The sequence below is a fragment of the Cnephaeus nilssonii genome, assembly GCF_951640355.1.
Source record: "Cnephaeus nilssonii genome assembly, chromosome: 1".
In the NCBI taxonomy this organism is placed as follows: domain Eukaryota; kingdom Metazoa; phylum Chordata; class Mammalia; order Chiroptera; family Vespertilionidae; genus Cnephaeus; species Cnephaeus nilssonii.
Genome location: NC_137072.1, coordinates 36,191,263 through 36,212,537, shown reverse-complemented (window position 1 = coordinate 36,212,537; position 21,275 = coordinate 36,191,263).

The window sequence follows — 21,275 nt, the reverse complement described above, 5'->3', positions numbered from 1 at the left end:
ATGAGAACATGACAACCCCAAATCTCTGGGACAACGTGAAATCAGTCCAAAGAGGGAAATTCATAGTAATACAGGATTACCTCAAGAAATAAGAAAAATCTCAAATTAACAATGTAACCTTTACCAGAAGACATGTTTTAAAGGAACCTATTGGATTGTTTTGAAAGGTGTGTAACATGATGTTAATTCGACTGATTAATTATGGCAGTATTCTTTTCATAGTGATTAAACTTCAACAAACATTAACTAAACCATTTTACAGTATAAACTTCAGAAACATTTGGCACATGTACCATGTTGTGCAATGATCACCTCTATTTAATTCTAAAGCCTGTCACCAATCCAGAAGGGAACCTCATTCCCATGAAATAGGAACTCCCCATTCCCCCTACCCAGTCTGTGGGAAACACTTGTCTGATTTCTGTCTCTATGGACTCACTTGTTGTGGAAATTGCATATAAAAGGAATCACGCAATAAAGTACATATATTTTCCCCTTTGGACTGTGGGGCTCAGTGGATGGAGCATAGTCCCATGCACTAAAGGGTCCTGGGTTGAAATCCCAGTCAGGGCATATACACAGGCTGTCAGATCAATCCCTGTCAGGGCCCTTCCGCCTTTCAGGAGGCAGCCAATCAATATTCCTCCATCACATTAATGTTTCTCTTTCTCTCCCTCCCTCCCTTCCCCTTCCACTCTCTCAAAATTCAATAAAACAAAAATAAAACATTTCCCAGCTTGAGGATTTAACTACAAAAACACTAATTTTGCATTACAAACAAAACAATGATAGGTATGCCACTAGGAAATTTTAAGAGTAAGTGTTACACAAAATTCAATTAAGAGCAAGAAAATGAATTTCACAAGAGAGCACTTTACCTTGAAGACCACTCTATCTGATGTAGGAGAAGAATCAGCAATGCCAATGCGACGTTTGCTGTAAAATCCACACCACCAATGAGGGAATCCATTTCTTTAATAAGAGAAACAAAATTTTAAGTGAAAGATCAGCTTTCTTTATATCAAATAAAGATTCTTGATATAATTCACACCTGCCTATGTTTAAAAAAAGCTTTTAGTTTTCTATTTCTGCTGCCACCTCTCCCAATCTATGAAATATTTAATGAGGCCACAATCTGTCTAGGATAAATTTGTTTCCACCACTTACTGGCTGACATAACTTTTATTCCCTGAACTGGAACTCATCTGATGACTTAAACCAAGGTAGGAAGATACTTTGTTGCTTCTGTATCATCTGTCCCTGGTTCAAAGACTAATCAAAATCAGTCAGAAATGGCAGTATTGATTTTTTTAGCATGTGAACCACTTATTGAGGAGACCCCAATCTTTCCTTTTACCTTAAAGCCATACAGTAAGTTCCCTGAAATGGTGGAAAGTTAAAAGTTTAAATGTCAAGGAACAAATGTATATATTGTTACCTTATATAATATTCTGTAATATTATATATAAATCCTATCTAATAAAATAGTAATATGAAAATTAACCATCACTCCACTACACCCACAAGCCATGCCCACCAGCCAATGATAGTGAGTATGCAAATTAACCCCAACCAAGATGGCTGCTGCCACAGAGATCAGGAGGGAGGCTTGGGTTTACCTGGCAATGGAGGAAGCCAAGCTTTCCGCACACCCTGGCTGGCCGAGGCCTCCACTCAAGGCTACAAAGTTTGAATTATAGAAGGTAATTAAATTCCAACCTAAATGTCCTGAGCCACTGAGCTAGAAGAGCAGGAGGCTACGGTTGCCCTGGGTGATGGAGGAAGCCAAGCTTCTGCAGCCATGGCCTGTCTTGGCCCTGCTTAAGGCTACAAAGTTTCAATTGTAGAAGATATATAAACCCTAGATACTAGGGCCTCCGCTTGGGTCACCAGGGGGCATGGGTGGCCTGCAAACCACCACAAGCCCCTTGCCCAGGCTGCCCCACGCCCCAAAGGAACCCCCATCCTGCTCCGGGACACTCTTAAGGGCAAACCCACTGGCCGACACCCATGCACCAGGCCTCTATCCTATCTAATAAAAACATAACATGCAGATTGACCATCACTCCAACACACAAGATGGCTGCCCCCATGTGGTCAAAGATCCTAACCCCATGTGGACAGAAGATGGCTACCGCAATATGGCCAGCAGGGGAGGGCAGTTGGGAGGGACCAGGCCTGCAAGGGAGGGCAGTTGAGAGGGAACAGGCCTGCAAGGGAGTGCAGTTGGGGGCAATCAACCCTGCAGGGGAGGGCAGTTATGGGTGAGCAGGCTGGAAGAGGAGGGAAGTTGGGGGCAAACAGGCTGGCTGCGGAGCAGTAAGACATGAATCAAGCTGGCAGGGGAGTGGTTAGGAGGTGATCAGGCTTGCAGGCAGAAGCGGTTAGGGGCAATCAGGAAGGCAGGGAGGTGAGCAGTTGGGAGCCAGCAGTCCTGGATTGTGAGAGGGATGTCCGACTGCCCGTTGAGGCCCAATCCCAATGAGATGGGGTCTAAACGGGCAGTCGGACATCCCTCAAGGGGTCTCATTATGGAGAGGGTGCAGGCTGGCCTGAGGAACACCCCCCCATGCACGAAGTTCATGCACCGGGCCTCTCATACACACACACACACACACACACACACACACACACACACACACACATATATATGTGTATATATATATATGTATACATATACAAATGTGTATATATACTAGTATACTACATGTAATTACGTACTGTATATTTTATCTATATATATAAAGCCTAAGTGACCAAATGATGGAACAAACGGTCTACCAGTCACTATGACGTGCACTGACCACCAGGTAGTAGATGCTCAACACAGGAGTTGCCCTGTTTGTTAGTGAGCTCCCACAGCCAACCTCTCACTGCTGGCCTATGTCCTTCAGCCCTTTCCTCCCTTCCCCTGGTAGGACAAACCTCCCGCATCGGTTCCCCAGGCCAGCCAACCTCCTGCGGACCCTCCCCTGGCCGGCCAACCTCCCACGGCTCCAATCAACACCACCCCAGCCGGCTGGCCAACCTTCCTGTGCCACTCCCTCTGGCCATCATCCTCGCTGGCCAACCTCTCATGGTCCCTTTCCCAAGCCCCTATATGGCTGATCGCCGGCCAGACTAAGGGAACCCACCTGCATACAAATTTGTGCACCGGGCCTCAGACTGTATATGTGTATGTTTATACAAGTCATGATTTCATGTACAACCTAGTTCTGGAAGTGAAGATTTTGGAATAAAGGAATGACACACCTGAATTTTAGAAACAAGCTCAATTACCCTTTGAAAAAGATGTGCCAATTTCATCTACCAATACTGCACAAGTATGCCTTTTCCTCCCGTGGGCCAATTCTGGTTTTTATTGTTTAAATAAAATAATTTTCATTTTAAGTATAAAATAATGGTAACTCATTGTTTGTTGATTTGTGTTTTTCTGACTACCAAGCAAGGTTCAAACTCTCTGATATAAATATAAAATCATGAATCATGAATATTAGCTCAAATTGAAACTTATTTTGTAGGAAAAGAATAATTTTGTTTCTGTTACATACTGCCATAGGCTTACCTATCAGACTCTACATTCGCCATAAATTGAAGTTGCCGCTTTTTACTTGGTTTGCTGTTGCTTTTTGGCCTCACACCAACACTGAGCTCCTTCTTTTCTTCAATCTTTGATGAAAGTTTGATATTAAGCATATAGTTATTATATTATTCATTAAAAGTCTGTGTTGTCATTAGTTTTATCCTCTGGCTTTTATCATTTAAAGGCTTTGTTCTTACCTTATTCATTAAAATGACAGTGTTTTCATTAATTTGATCATTTGGCTGCTGGTTACCAGTTTCTTTACTGTGGCTGTGCTGACTCAATCCATCTCTGTCATTGCCATCAGCACCATCATACATGTTTCCTGACTCTTCCTTTTTACTACTTGTTTGTTCCTTCTTTTCTTCAACCTTTGATGAAAGTTTGATATTAAGGATGTTGTTATTACCTTACTCATTAAGAAGACTGGGCTGTCATTACTTTTATCATTTGGCTTTATGATTTGCCTTTGCTATTACCTTATTCATTAAAACGACCTTGTTTTCATTAACTTTATCATTGGGCTTCTGGGTATCAGTTTGTTCACTGTTCCTTTGAGGTCTCAATCCATTTCTGTCACTGTTGTCACCAGCACCAGCATACATGTTTCCGGACACTTCCTTTTCACTGATTGTCTGCTTCTTTTCTCCTTCAACCTTTGGTGAATGTTTGATATTAAAGATAATGTTATTACCTTATTCCTTAAAAGATTGTGTTTTCATTAATTTCATGATATTAATGAAATTGATCTGACTTGAATCAATACAATATTATGAATGTTTAATTTGATCGTAACAGGATATTGAAATTGTAAATTCCGCTTCATTACTGTTTCTCTATAGAAGCAGAATTTTCCAAGTTTTCTAAAAGGGCTTTCTTAATTTTGTGGTCCTATTCACATTGCAATCTCCTCTTTGCTGCCTAACATTTTTCCTCCTCACCCTCATCTCATTTATCTATCAGAGACAATGAAATAAAAAGACAAAGATGCAAAATTTCCCACTTTTGTCTTTCCTACCTGGATCTTGCTCTACACAGATAGATTTAGAAGATGTGATATTGTGCCTCAGTAACAAATAGGAAGCTTTCCTCTTTTCTCACGAGGCTATTATTTCTCACATTGCCTTTTACATTTCTTAAGATACTTAAAGGTCTCAAAAGTGGTGGCATTTATAAAATATATGAACCAACATACTACAACTTTGGAGCAGAGTGAAAACAATGACTTGATAGTTTAGGTACAATTTTGGAAAGTGAGTAATATTCTCTTAGTTTCAGACCAAATCGTGGTCTTTGGGGCCGGATGAATTCTGCTGACCTTACCCTAAAGAGTCTCTGAGGTTCCAACAAACCATTGGGTACACAGGTATCCAGTGGGTGATAGCCGCTATTTGCATAGCCTGCGACTTCTACTGAGTGGCCTCACACCCAGAAATGAAGCTGAGTTTGAGTCTGTATCAACATGGTAAGCACCATTCACACCTACCTGATGACTCACTTACCTCATGGGACTCACATACCAATGGGAGCTCTTTCAGTGACTGACCCCAACAGAAAGCTGGTAGGCAGAGGTGGATCTCAGAGAGACTTGGGCTTTGTTCTTAGCTGCCTCACAGGCTTGGTGCTGGAGCAAGGAGGCATTGCTGTGCAGCTCAGCCCCTCCCTGGTGCACCTAGGCCTAGCAGAGGCAGTCACAAACACTGCACCACTTTGTTGCTCCACACAGGTCACCCAAGGGAAGTCACAGGTAGAGACTGACATTGACTTACATCACAGTGCCCTCACAAGAGGTTCCAGTGGGGAGCTACAGAGCAGGAACCAATTATCTCCACAATCAGAACACCCAAATGAAGATCCCAACAGGCACCACAGCATACTGGTGTGTATTATTTGGCATGGCATCAGCCTTCGCATAACAGCTTGTACACTCTGGTCAGCCAGCCTGAACATCAACCCCATCTACAAATAGGCCAGCATCAATATTATACTAAAGGAGAGCTGACATAACAGACACAAGTGACATTCCTGGAGCATCTAGTTCTGGTGATCAGAAAGATTGTGCAAATGAGCCTGACAAGACACCTAATACATAAGTCCATTTTACCAAGCCTGGGAGGCATAATAGATCTACCCATATTTGTACAAACAAATACAGAGAGGCAGCTTAAATGGGGAGAAGAAGAAAGATGCCCCAAATAAACACACACACACACACACACACACACACACACGCGCGCGCACGCGCGCACACACACACAAGAAACACAACAGGATATATTCCCAGATAAAGGAGCTAAATTAAATGGAGGCAAGGAATGCACCAGATACAAGATTGAAGAACATGGTTACAAAGATGCTAAAGGAACAATGTGAGAACTTCGACAATGAGAAAGCAAGTATAAAAACAGATAAATGAGCCCTAGCCAGCTTGGGTCAGTGCATAGAGCTTCAGCCGGTAGACTGAAGGGCCCAGGTTTGATTCTGTCCAAGGGCACATGCCTGGGTTGGGGCTCAATCCCCAGTGGAGGGGGTGCAGGAGGCAGCCGATCAATGATTCTCTCTCATCATTGATGTTTTTATCTCTCTCTCTCCTTCTCTCTTCCTCTCTGAAATCAATAAAGAAAATATTAAAAAAAGGAAAAATGAATCATATAAAATATCCACTCAGAAGTGAAGAATACAAATACCTGAAATGAAGAATACACAAGAAGAAATCAACAGCAGATAAGATGAAGTACATATGAGAATGTTTCATTTCTAAGAAAAGGTAGCAGGAAACACTGAATTAGAAATATATAATGTATATATATTTCTCTCTATGTATATAGATATACTTTTTTTAATGAGCATAGTTTAAGGGACTTCTGGGATAACAGAAAACATAGCTACATCCACATTATAGGGGTACCAGAAGGAGGAGAGTGAGAGCAAAAATTAAGAACCTATTTAAAGAAATAAAATGACTGAGGCCTCCCTGACCTGTTGAAGAAAAATACAAAGTAGTGCAAGAAAAGGGAGTCTCAAACAAGATGAACAGAAAGAGGCATACACGAAGCTACTTCATAATTAAAATGGCAAATGTTAAAGACAAAGAGAGGATCTTAGAAGCAGAAAGAAAAAGTACATAGTTACCTATAAGGGAGTCCCAATAAGTCTGTTAGATGTTTTCTAAACAGACGTATTTCATGCTGGCAAAGACTGGTACAAAATATTCAAAGTGATAAAAAAGAAGGACCTACATCTATGACTACTCTACCTAGCAAAGCTGTCATTTAATATTGAAAAAGAGATAAAGAGCTTTTTAGGTTACCTAAAGAAGTTCATCACACAAAAAAGACTGTATTAGAGGAATCATTAAAGGGATCCTACCTAATAAAATGGTAATATGCAAATTACCATCACTCCGCTACAACCACGATTGGGCCGTTGGGAGGCTGGGGAAGGGACTCAGGGTGGCCGATTGGGCTGGCGGGGGGTGGGGACTCACGAGTCCCCGCCCCCCATTCCTCCTGCCAGCCCCAAAGGCCGGCAGAAGGTGCCGGTGGTGGAACTTGGGGTGCCTGATTGTGTGGCTGCAGGCACCAGTTTTCCACCAGCACCAGTTTTCCTCTGGCCACCCGCAGATCGGAGTGCCTCCCGCCAGCCCGATCAGCCACCCCAAGTTCCTCCACCGGCACCGCTGGAGAAACTCAGGGTGGCCGATAACGCTGGTGGGAGGCGCTCAAATCGGTGGGTGGCTAGAGGAAACAGCACTAGAGGAACTCGGGGTGGCCGATTGCGCTGGCAGGAGGCGCTCCAATCAGCAGGTGGCCAGAGGAAAACTGGTGCTGGCGGAAAACTGGTGCCAGCAGCCAGGTGAAGGAAGGTCTTTTGCACGAAACTTCGTGCAATGGGCTTCTAGTTTCTATATAAAGTAATAGAAAAAGGCAGGGGGTATAATAATAAAGAATAAAATAGCAATAAGTGAGTAGCTATCAATAATTCCTATAAATGTACATATCTAAAAAAGCTCCAATCAAAAGACATAGAGTAGATAGATGGATAAGAAACTACTTGTGCTGTCTACAAAACAACCACCTCAGCAAAAGATACACACATACTGAATGTAAAGGATAGAAAAAGATAGTTCCTGAAAATACAAACAAAATAGGCCTTGGCCTTGTGGCTCAATTGGATAGTGTTGTTTCTACAGAGCGAGTTTGCTGGTTCAAACTCTCATTAGGGCATATACAAGAAGCAAGCAATGAATGCCTAAGTAAGTGGAACAGCAAATCAATGGTTCTCTCTCTTTGTATGTCTCTCTCTCTGTCTCTCTCCCTTTCCTTGCTCTCTCTCAAAATCAATCAATGAAAATTCAACCAAAAAAATTGTTCACCTGGCCAGTGTTGCTCAGTCGTCAAGTGTCTACATAGGAAATAAGAGGTCACCAGTCTGATACCTGGTCAGGGCACATGCCCAGGATACAGACCCAATCCCGAGAAGGGGGCATGAAGAAGGCAGAGGATGGATGTTTCTTACTTATCGATGTTTATATCTTTATATCCCTCTCCCTCTCTCTGAAATCAATAACAATATATGTAAAAAATAAAATCAATAAAATATATTTTTAAAATTTTTTCAAATGAAAACAATGAAGGGTTGTGGAGAGAAAGTGGTCCTAGTATGAGGTGACAGGAGAAGATTTGACTTTGGGTGATGGGCACATGGTCCTATATACAGATTTTGTAAATTAGTAACCCACACATGAAACCTATATGTTCATGTTGACCAATGCCACCCCAATAAAATTCAAATAAATAAATGAATGAATAAATAAAATGCAAATCACATAAACAGCCTGGAAAGCAATATTTATGTCAGAAAATACAGAAGTTAAATCTAAGGCTACAAAGGAGGCCAATACATAATGATATGGGATCAATCCAACAAGAAGAAATAACCTTTATGAATATATATGCACCACCAGAGGTGCACCTCAATATATAAAGCAAATATCAATATAATCACAGTTAGGGAGTTCAATACCCCATTGACATTAATAGATAGGTCTTTCAAAAAAAGATAAAGTAGGTAAATGTATACAGTATATCTTAAAAAGTCCAACCAAAACTCCAATGAATTTCATTGATATGTTCAGAGCATTATTAACCTAAAACTGCAGGGTATAAATTTTTTTCAGGTGCACATGGAACAGTTTCCTTAGGTAGACCACGTGTAAGGCCATAAAACGAGCCTCAGTAAATTTAAAAAGATAGAAATCATTCCTCACCTCTTCTCCAACCACAATGTGATCAAATTAGAAATCAATTACACATGAACACAATAGGGCAAATAACCTGTTACTAAACAGTGAATGGATTAACAATGAGATCAAGGAAGAAATGAAAAGATACCTTGAGACAAATGAAATTAGAACATGATAAATCAAAATCTATGGGACAACATGAAAGCTGTCCTAAGAGGGAAATTCATAGCAATATAGGACTACCTCAAGAAATAATAAAATTCTCAAATTAACAATGTAACCTTTACCAGAAGACATGTTTTAAATGAGCCTATTGGATTGTTTTGAAAGGTGTGTGACATGATCTTAATTTGACTGATTAATTATGGCAGTATTCTTTTCTTAGTGATTAAACTTCACCAAACATTAACTAAACCATTTTACAGTATAAACTTCAGAAACATTTGGCACATGTACCATGTTGTGTAATGATCACCTCTATTTAATTCGAAAGCCTGTCACCAATCCAGAAGGGAACCTCATTCCCATGAAATAGGAACTCCCCATTCCCTCTACCCAGTCTGTGGGAAACACTTGTCTGATTTTTGTCTCTATGGACTCACTTATTGTGGAAATTGCATATAAAAGGAATCACGCAATAAAGTAAGTATATTTTCCCCTTTGGACTGTGGGGCTCAGTGGATGGAGCATCGTCCCATGCACTAAAGGGTCATGGGTTGAATTCCCAATCAGGGCATATACACAGGATATCAGATCAATCCCTATCAGGAACATGCTCCTCACAGGCGGCAGCCAATCAATGTTTTTCTCTCACATGAATCTCTCTCTCTCTCTCTCTCTCTCTCTCTCTCTCTCTCTCTCTCTATCTCATTTTCTCTTTCTCTTTCTCTATTTTTCTCTCTCTCCCTCCCTCCCATCCCCTTCTACTCTCTCTAAAATCAATAAAACAAAAATAAAACATTTCCCAGCTTGAGGATTTAACTATAAAAAGACTAATTTTGCATTACAAATATAAAACCATGATAGGTATGCCACTAGGAAATTTTAAGAGTGTTACACAAATTTCAATTGAGAGCAACAAAACTAATTTCACAAGAGAGCACTTTACCTTGAAGATCACACTGTCTAATGTAGAACATGAAACAGCAATGCCAACGAGATGTTTTCTGTAAAGTCCACAGCACCAATGAAGGAATCCAATATTTAATAAGAGAAACAAAATTTTAAGTGAAAGATCAGCTTTCTGTATATCAAATAAAGATTGTTGATATAATTCACACTAGGCCTATGTTTTAAAAAAGCTTTTAGTTTTCTATTTCTGCTGCCACCTCTCCCAATCTATGAACTATTTAATGAGGACACACTCTGTCTAGGATTAATTTGTTTCCACCACTTACTGGCTGACATAACTTTTATTCCCTGAACTGGAACACATCTGATGACCTAAGTCAAGGTAGGAAGATACATTGTTCCTTCCTCATCATCTGTCCCTGGTTCAAAGACTAATGGATGTCTGTCCAAAATGGCAGTCGTGCTTTTTTTTAGCCTGGAAACCACTTATTGAAGAGATCCCTCTCCTTCCTTATCCCTCAAACCACACAGTAAGTTCCCTGAAATGGTGGAAAGTTAAATGCCCAAATGTCAAAGAACAAATGTATATGTTGTTAGCCTCTGTAATATTACATATACTATATATACACATGTAATGACCTACTGTATGTTTTAAATATATAATAACATAAAATAAATGTCCTTAGACTGCATATGTGTATGTTTATACAAGTCATGTTTTCATGTAGGATCTAGTTGTGGAAGTGAAGCTATTGGGATAAAGGAATGACATACTTGAATTTTTGAAACAAGCTCAATTACCCTTCAGAAAAGATGTTGTAATTTCATCTACCAATAGTGCAGGAGAATGCCTTTTTCCTCCCATGGGCCAATTCTGGTTTTTATTTTTTAAATACAATAATTATCATTAAAAGTTCAAAAATATGCTGTCTCATTGTTTGTTGATATGCGTTTTTCTGATTAGCAAGTAAGGTTCTATCTCTCTAGTATAAATATAAAATTTGTTAATCTTGAATATTAGTCAAATTGGGATTTGTTTTATAAGAAAGAAATAATTAACTACTGCTAAATACTGCTATAGGCTTACCTATCTGAATCGTTATTCTCTTTAAGAGGAAGCTGCTGCTTTTCACTTTGTTCAGTGTTGCTTTTCTTCCTCACACCAACACTGTCACTGTTGTCTTCAGCACCATCTTGCATGTTACCTGACACTTCCCTTTTACTACTTGTCTGCTTCTTTTGTTCTTCAACCTTTGATAAAAGTTTGATATTAATGATGTTGTTGTTACCTTATTCATTAAAAGGACTGAGTTTTCATTAATTTTGTCATTTGGCTTTTATCATTTGGGTTTGTTATTACCTTATTCATTAAAATGACTGCGTTTTCCTTAATTTTATCATTTGGCTGCTGGGTATCAGTTTGTTCCCTGTGGCTGTGCTGACTCAATCCATGACTGTCACTGCCATCAGCACCATCATGCACGTTTCCTGACTCTTCCCTTTTACTATTTTTCGGTTCCTTCCTTTCTTCAACCTTTGATGGAATTTTGATATTAAGGATATTGTTATTACCTTATTCATTTAAAAGTAATCTTTTCTTTAAATTTTCATGATATTAATGAAATTACTATTACTTGAATCAGTAAAAGTATTTTGAGTGTATAATTTAATCATAACAGGTCATTGAAATGGTAAATTCTGCTTCATTTCTGTTTCTGTATAGAAGCAGAATTTTCCAAGTTTTCTAAAAGGGCTTTCTTAATTTTGTGGTCCTATTCACATTGCAATCTCCTCTTTGCTGCCTAACATTTTTCCTCCTCACCCTCATCCCATTTATCTATCAGAGACAATGAAATAAAAAGACAAAGATGCAAAATTTCCCACTTTTGTCTTTCCTACCTGGTTCTTGCATTACACAGATAGATTTAGAAGATGTGACATTGTGCCTCAGTAACAACTAGGAACCTTTCCTCTTTTCTCACGAGGCCATTGTTTCCCACATTACATTTTACATTTTTAAAGATATTTAAAGGTCTCAAAAGTGGTGGCATTTATAAAATATATGAACCAACATACTACAACTTTGGAGCAGAGTGAAGCCAATGACTTGATAGTTAAGGTACAATTTTGGAAAGTGAGTAATGTTCTCCTAGTTTCAGACCAACTCGTGGTCTTTGGGGCCGGATGAATTCTGCTGACCTTACCCTAAAGAGTCTCTGAGGTGCCAACAAACCATTAGGTCCACAGGTATCCAGTGGGTGATAGCCGCTATTTGCATAGCCTGCGACTTCTGCTGAGTGGCCTCACACCCAGAAATGAAGCTGAGTTTGAGTCTGTATCAACATGGTAAGCACCATTCACACCTACCTGATGACTCACTTACCTCATGGGACTCACATACCAATGGGAGCTCTTTCAGTGACTGACCCCAACAGAAAGCTGGTAGGCAGAGGTGGATCTCAGAGAGACTTGTGCTTTGTTCTTAGCTGCCTCACAGGCTTGGTGCTGGAGGAAGGAGGCATTGCTGTGCAGCTCGGCCCCTCCCTGGTGCACCTAGGCCTAGCAGAGGCAGTCACAAACACTGCACCACTTTGTAGCTCCACATACGTCGCTCAGGGAAAATCACAGGCAGAGACTGACATTGCCTTACAACAGATTGGCCTCACAAGAGGCTCCAGTGGGGAGCTACAGAGCAGGAACCAATTATCTCCACAAGCGGAACACCAAAAGGAAGATCTTTGCAGGCACCATACCACACTGGTGTGAATTACTCGACATGGGTTCAGCCTTCACACAGCAGCTTGTATACTGTGGAGAGCCAGCCTGAATATCAACCCTATCCACAAATAGACCAACATCACGACTCTACAAAAAGAGGGCTCACATCACACACAAGTGACATCCCTGGAGCACCCAACTCAGGTGGATCATAAAGATTGTGCCAATGATCCTGACAAGACAATTATTACATAAGGTCATTTTACCAAGACTTGGAGGCAAAGTAGATCTACCCAATTCATAGAAACAAATACAGAGAGGCAGCTTAAATGGGAAGAAAAAGAAACATGCCCCAAATTTAAAAAATAGGAAATATCCCCAGAAAAAAAAAGAACTAAATGAAATGGAGACCAAACTGCACCTGATAAAGTTCAAAAACATGGATACAAAAAAGCTCAAGGAACATAGTGAGAAATTCAACAAAGAGAAAGCATGTACGAAAGAGGATAAATAAATCATATAAAATATCCTCTCAGAAATGAAGAAATAATACCTGAAATGAAGAATACGCAAGTAGGAATCATAGCAGAGGATGGAGCATAGAATAGAATCTTTGACTTAGAAGAGAAGGTAGCAGGAAACAAGCAATTAGAGCAGCAAAGCCACGGTGGTAGGGGCAGAGGCAGAGGTGGTTAGGGGCAATCAGGCCAGCTGGGGAGAGTGGTTAGGGCTAATCAGGCAGGCAAAAGGGTTAAGGGTGACTAGCCAGGTAGGCAGAGGCAGTTCGGGGTGATCAGGCAGGCAGACAGAGGCAGTTAGGGGCGATCTGGCAGGCAGGCAGAGTGGTTAGGGGCAATCGGGCAGGCAGGTAGGTGAGCGGTTAGGAGTAAGCGTTCCTGGATTGTGAGAGGATGTCCGACTGCCGGGATTGGGCCTAAACCGGCAGTCGGACATACCCCAAGGGGTCCCACGTTGGAGAAGTTGCAGGCCCTGCTGAGCCCCCCCCCCCCTTTTGTGCATGAATTTCCTGCATTAGGCATCTAGTATATATATAATTTTTATTAAAGAGAGTAGTTTGAGACTTCTTGGATAGCAGAAATCATAGCAACATCCACATTATATGGGTACCAGAAGGAGGAGAGTGAGAGCAAAAATAAGGACCTATTTGAGAAAATAATGACTGAAAACTTCCCTGGCCTGGTGAAGAAAAAGACACACAAGTGCAGTATGCAAAGAGAGTCCCAAACAAGACACTTTATAATTAAGATGGCAAAGGTTAAAGAAAAGGAGATCTGAGAAGCAGAGAGGGATAAACAGATGGTAACCTGTTTATGGAGCCCCCATAATTCTGTTAGATGCTTTCTCAACAGAAATATTTCAGGCTGATAATTACTGGTACAAAATAATCAAAATGATAAAACAGAAGGATCTACAACCAAGAATACTCTACCCATCAAAGCTATCATTTAAAATTGAGGAGATAAAGAGCTTCCTAAGTAACCTAAAGGAGGTCATCACACACACACAAAAAGAGACAGTATTGTGGGAAATATTAAAGGGGCTTCTAGATAAAGAAAAAGAAAAAGGCAAGAGACATAATTATAAATGATAAAATAGCAATAAGTGAGTACCTATCAGTAATCCCTGTAATGTATATATCTAAAAAGCTCCAATCAAAAGACATAGAGTAAATGGATGGCTGAGAAAACAAGATCCCTACCTGTGAACAATGGGCCTTGAAAGGACTGACTCCGTCCTGTCTTTTGCCCTCCATCTGAATCATAGGCACTTCATCTTTTTCCCGGAACCTCTATTTTCTAAGAACTGCTGTTTAAAATTTTCCACCAAACACAGATGATCCTGTGTTGTTACTTCCAGGAAGTAACTAAACCAGATAGCCTCCCTGACAGAAGTAACTCTGCTATTTCTAGCTTCTGTAAGCATGCTTGCTCGAATAATGGGGAAAATAAGACAGTTTGGAGAAGGGGCTAGCTATCAGAAAAGTAAAGCCAGTAACCTAATGCACTTCTTGTTAGCCTATAGTCTAGTCACTGCCCCCTCTTAATTATCTGGTCCTGCAAGCCAATCTGCTGGCCTGAGGGTCTGATCCATCCTTGGTTCCTTCCATGCCAGATGTCTTCTGGTTATCTGAGCTGTGCTCAAGGCTATAAGCTTTCTGCAATATATCTGCTAAACACACTGTCCCCTTCCCAGCACATGTTTTTTTGTTGTTGTTTTTTTACCTTTATAAGCTAACCCCTAAGTTCATTCGGGGCCATGAGAATTTGAGAGACACAAGTCCTCTGAGGCCACTGGCTTTTGAAATAAAGACTCCAAATTCAGCTATCCGATTATGGCATCTTCTGTTTAGCTTGCTGGATTTCCAATATAACACATATGCCATCTACAAAAGAACAACTTCAACAAAAGATACACACATACTGAAAGTAAAAGGATGGAAAAGATATTTACTGTAAATACAAACAAAAAGGGCCCTGGTCTGGTGGCTCAATTCGTTAAGAGTGTTGTCCCAATACGCCAACTTTGCAGGTTCAATCTCTCATCAGGGATATACAAGAAGCAACCAATGAATGCATAAATAAGTGGAACAACAAATCGATGTTTCTCTCTCTTTCTGTATCTCTATTTCTCTCTTTTTCTCTCTCTCTCAAATCAATAAATAAAAATTCACTTAATAAAATGTTCCCCTGACCAGTGTTGCTCAGAGGTCAAGTGTCTACCTAGAAAACAAGAGGTCACCAGTTCGATACCAGGTCAGGACACATGCCCGGGATACAGGCCCAATCCCCAGAAGGGGGCATGTGGAATGCAGAGGATGGATGTTTCTCTCTTATTGATGTTTATAGCTCTCTATCCCTCTCCCTTCCTCACCTTGAAATCAATAAAAATGTATTTAAAAAATAAAATAAAATATTTTTAAATGTTTTTAAATGCAAACCACAAAAAAAGCTGGCATAGCAATACTTATGTCAGTCAAAATAGAAGTTAAATCTAAGACTATAACAAGAGACAAAGGAGGCCATTACATAATGATATTGGATCAATCCAGCAAGAAGTAATGACCCTTATGAACAGGAGCACTTCAATATATAAAGCAAATGTTGATACAATCATAGTTAGGATGTTAAATACTCCATTGACATCAATGGATAGATGTTTCAAAAAAATCATGAAGGCAAGAGCACCCTTAAAGGACACATTTTACCTGATGCATTTCCTTTTCATTTTCAGAGCATTATTACCCTAAAATTGCAAGGTATAAATTTTCTTCAAGTGCACATGGAATAGTTTCCAAGATAGACCATGAGCAAAACCTCAGTAAATTTAAAAAGACTGAAATCATTTTACACATCTTCTCCAACCACAATAATGTTCAACTAGAAATCAATTATCAATTACAAAAACAAACAAACAAATGTAAAAAAAACAACAGCAACAAAAAAACACACACAAACACATAGAGGGTAAGTAATCTGTTGCAGGGCAGTGAATGGGTTAACAATGAGATCAAGGAAGAAATTAAAGACATGTTGAGACAAATGAGAACATGACAACCCAAAATCTATGGGACATCGGGAAAGCAGCCCTAATAGTGAAATTCACAGCAATACAGGCCTACCTCAAGAAATAAGAAAAAACTCAAATTAACAATGTAACCTTTACCAGAAGACATGTTTTAAATGAGCCTATTGGATTGTTTTAAAAGGTGTGTAACATGATCTTAATTCAATTGATTGATTATGACAGTATTCTTTTCTTAGGGATTAAACTTCAGCAAACATCAATGATTTTACAGTATAAAATTCAGTAGCATTTGGCACATGTACCATGTTGTGCAATTATCACCCATATCTATTTCCAAAACCTTTCATCACTCCAGAAGGGAACCTCATTCTCATGAAATAGGAACTCTCCATTCGCCCTATCCAGTCTCTGGAAAACACTTGTCTGATTTCTGTCTCTATGGACTCACTTATTGGGAAAATTGCATATAAAAGGAATCATGCAATAAAATAAATATATTTTGCACTGTGGCCTGTGGGGCAAAGTGGTTGGAGCGTCGACTCATGCACCGAAGGATCACAGGTTCAATTCCCAGTCAGGACATATTTCCAAGTTATCACTTCAATCCCAGTTGTGGCCCATGTGGGAGGCAGCCCACAATGTTTCTTTCTCACATCAATGTTTCTCTCTCTCTCTCTCTCTCTCTCTCTCTCTCTCTCTCTCTCCCTGCCTGTTCCACTCTCTCTAAAATCAATAAAATGAAAATCAAACCACTTTCTCACTTGTGGATTTAACTATAAAAGGACTTATTTTGCATTACAAACATAAACAATGATAGGTAGGCCACTAGAAAATTTTAAGAGTGTCACACACACACACACACACACACACACACACACAATTCAATTGAGAACAAGAAAACTAATTTCACAAAAGAGCACTTTACCTTGAAGACTACATTGTCTGATGTAGGACATGAAAGAGCAATTCGACATTTGCTGTAAAATGTACAACATTTCTTTTTAAAAAAATCCATTTATTTTAAAAAATAGCAACAAAATTTTAAGTGAAAGATCAGCTTTCTGTATATCATATAATTATTCTTGATATAATTAACACTGGGCCTATGTTTAAAAAAAGCTTTTAGTTTTTTTATTTCTGCTGTTACCTCTTCCAATCTATGAACAATTTAATGAAGACACACTGTGCCTAGGATTAATTTGTTTGCACCACTTACTGGCTGACATAACTTTTATTCCCTGAACTGGAACACATCTGATGACCTAAATAAAGGTAGGAAGATACATTGTCCCTTTCCTCATCATCTGTCCCTGGTTCAAAGACTAATGAATGTCAGTCAAAAATGCATTCTTACTCCTTTAGCATGGAAACCACTTATTAAGGAGTTCCCAATCCTTCCTTTTACCCTCAAACCATACAGGAAGTTCTCTGAAATGGCGGAAAGTTAAATGTCCAAATGTCAAAGAACAAATGTATATGCTGTTAGCCTTCCCACTCCCAGATCAGACTTTTGCAGGCTCCATGCCAGTCTCCAACATTTAAATGCTCAGCCTATGAAGGCACAGACTCATGAAACAAGGACGGGCTCTAATGACCAAGAATAGGAGCTCTCTATTTCCCCTGCTGCTGGAAAACAAACTAATGGAGTCTGAGTTATCAACTCATAACATAGGTGTGTTACCCAACTCCATTAGTGACTTGACATCTTTGCACACTACGTGTTGCAGTTCTTATTACTTGCCATTTGTTTGCGGTACAGGAAAGTATTGTTGTAGGTAACATATAATTTTTAAAAATCCACAAAATCCTACCTGCATAAAGGGTCTTCTTCAGATATATCACATACTATTAAGGAAAAAAGCAAAGTACATTTTAAAACAACAACAGAAAAATACAGGACATTAAAAGTACCTGAGTAATGCTTTGTTAGAAAATATTCCTTTGGGAACACACACCATATACCAGAGGAAATATTAAGCATATTATTGGTAGGCCATTAATACATTAAGAACACTTACTTTCTCTTTTTAAATATATCAAATGCAAGAAACAAAAGAATGGGATCTGATATTTACAATGAACATAATCCCAAACAAACCCCATTAGGCTGACAGAAAATGGTATGGCACCATTTCTAACACAAGATGAGTAGGAAAGACTTTGTGATTCCGTTTGTATAAAGTAGAACCCCTTGAGACTGGCTCCTTCCACTGCTAGAGTGTATCTGTTCCCACCTCATAGAGCAGGGTGATCTAGACAGTTAGTGCTCTGCAGTAGTGCATGAGGTCCTTATTCTTGACCCTCCCCAACAGGTGGCAAATGTCTATAGAAATCAAGCTTATTTTGCTTGTATGGCATATGTCATCAGAATCTATGCTGATGAACAACAAAAACAAGCCACAAAGGACAAAGAATGTCTTGGATAGTTACATCCAATTTTCTTGACATTTTAATTTTTAAACACTCAAAAAGATACCCACCATATGATTCCAACTATACAACACTCAGGAAAGGCAAAACTATAGAGACAGTAAAAAAGATCAGTGGTTTCCAGGGCCAAGGGAGAAGGGAGGGATGAATAAGCAGAGCACAGAGGATTTTTAGGGCAATGAAATGATTCTACATGATAATCTTAATGGTGGATTCCTGCCATCATACATTTGTCAAAACCCTAGAATGTACACCAAGAGTGAATCTTAATGTAAACTATGGACTTTGGTTGGTATGATAGGTCAGTGCCGGTCTATCCAAAGTACCTCTCTGGTGCACAATGACAAAAATGAGCAAGTCTGTGGGTGTAGGGGACGTGGGGTTTATGGGAACTCTCTGCACTTTCCCCTCCCTTATGCTGTGCACCTAAACACGCTCTAAAAGTGTCTTATTAAATTTTTACAGTATTTGCGGAAAATGCTATTAACATTTGTCAACATATTTATGCTATTTTCAAGACACAGTCACCTTGTAAATTCATATAAAAATCCAAATATCAGAATATGGGTATTATCCACACAATTGAATGAATCGTTTGAAAAGGCATAAATAAAGCCAATAATTTTAAATGTATACTAGGGAAAGAAAATAACTAATAAATATGCTTGAATATCTTGCTTTATATTACAAACAGGGATTAAGTGCAACATAAACCAAAACGGAATCATCCATGTAATTAAAAGACACGTTTTATTATAATTTTAAATCAGAAATCAGTATGTTAATTTCATCTAAAATTATTTTAAAACATTAATTGGGTAAAAAGGAAAGCTTATAATTGCCTAATATTGCCCTAGTAATTTATGTACAGATACCTGTTAAATACTCAGCAAGAGTCAGAAAAATAACCAGCAATACAAGCAATTATGGATGATGCGACAAAAACCAGTACCATGTTATATTATTATATAACTGGCTTTAAAAAAAATAGGTCGCCCTAATTGGTTTGGCTCAGCGGATAGAGCATCAGGCTGTGGACTGAAGGCTTCCAGGTTTGATTCCAGTCAAGGACATGTACCTTGGTTGCAGGCACATTCCCAGTAGGGCGTGTGCAGGAGGCAACTGATCAATATTTCTAATTCTCTATCCCTCTCCCTTCTTCTCTGTAAAAGTAATCAATACCATATTTATATATATTTAAAAGTAGGTCAATGTCAAAAATTCAGTCAGGGCTATACTGCTATGCAGAAACATTTCATACAGCAGGTCTAAGACTGCTATCCTTAGAAAGTCCTACTTAAATGGCTACCCTTTATTTGGTGTCTGAAAACTTGAATCTGGGGAGGGGGTTCCTACCTTTGCCTAACTGATAAGAGTGGCCCCCTGTGCCTGGAGTTGCACAAGCAATGGGGTTCATGCTAAATACTTGCTTTCTTCTGGGAATCTAGAATTTCGGTACATGCTATGGGGAAGACGCTTATGTCATGAAAACCTTGCCACTGAGTCTAAGAAGACTGGTTGATACATATTTCATGTGTGTGGTCAAAATTTGACACTGGAATAATTAAGCATCTTCTGCTAACTCCACAGGGAGCGGACTCTTGGGAGCTTGTGCCTGGTGTCCTCCACACATTGTCACACAAACCTTTTCTCTTGGCTCATTTTCCTTTTATCCTTTCACTGTAATAAATCTCAGGTAGGAGCATAACTATATGCTGAGTCCTGTGAACCTTTCTAGTGAATAAGCAAACTTAGGTGAGGGTTTAGGAACCTCTAACACAATTTCATTATGTGACATTTTGATAATTTGGGTTGATACATGATCACAGTCAGAACTTGATTTCACAGAATACCTTTATTTGATTTTCTTCTGATCCATGTTTGTTTTAGAGACTTCTGTAGATGAGTAACTGTTGAAATAAAGGCATGAAAGGGATAAATAAAGCATTGATGTCAGAAAACAATGTAAAACAAGCAGCAATTCTATTTACTCATAATAAAAGTCACAGAATCCTAATGATTGACAACATATTCTATAATATAAAAGTTCCTCTCAAGAAAATTGTCCTCACACTGACAATTTTCTCCAACTAAGCAGGCTTTAATTCCTTTTTGCAATAGTAGTTATGAGTCAATCAAATAACTGGGGTAGATACAGAAAAAAAAATAATTATCACATGTAGTGTAATAGTGTTCTGGTGCTTGCAGAGTTCTTTTTATTTGCTCCTAATCCTTTTCTTAATTTCTTATAAAACTGAAAGCATGGCTCACCCATTAAAGGCAATTGTTGGCAGAACAAGTCAAAAAGTCAAAGAAATATTATCCAGAAGGTAGGGATACCCATGGATATTCCACCAAACTCAACATGTATAAAAACATACTAGTCTGTCTAGTTGAACTGTGGCTCTTTCCTGCTCATCTCACAAAGTCCTATTCTTCATGTCCACTCTAAATGCCAGTGCACTACCAGGAAACCTACAAATACTTTGTATTTCTCTCTCCCCGCCAACGTTTTACATTGATTCATCACAAAATTGTATGAACTAGACCTACTTTATTTTGCTACTGTCAACTACTTTATTTTGCTACTGTCCACTATTTATTTTATTTTGCTACTGTCAACTTTATTTTGCTACTGTCAACTACTCTAGTCAAACATGGGCTCTTAACAGATGGCTCTCT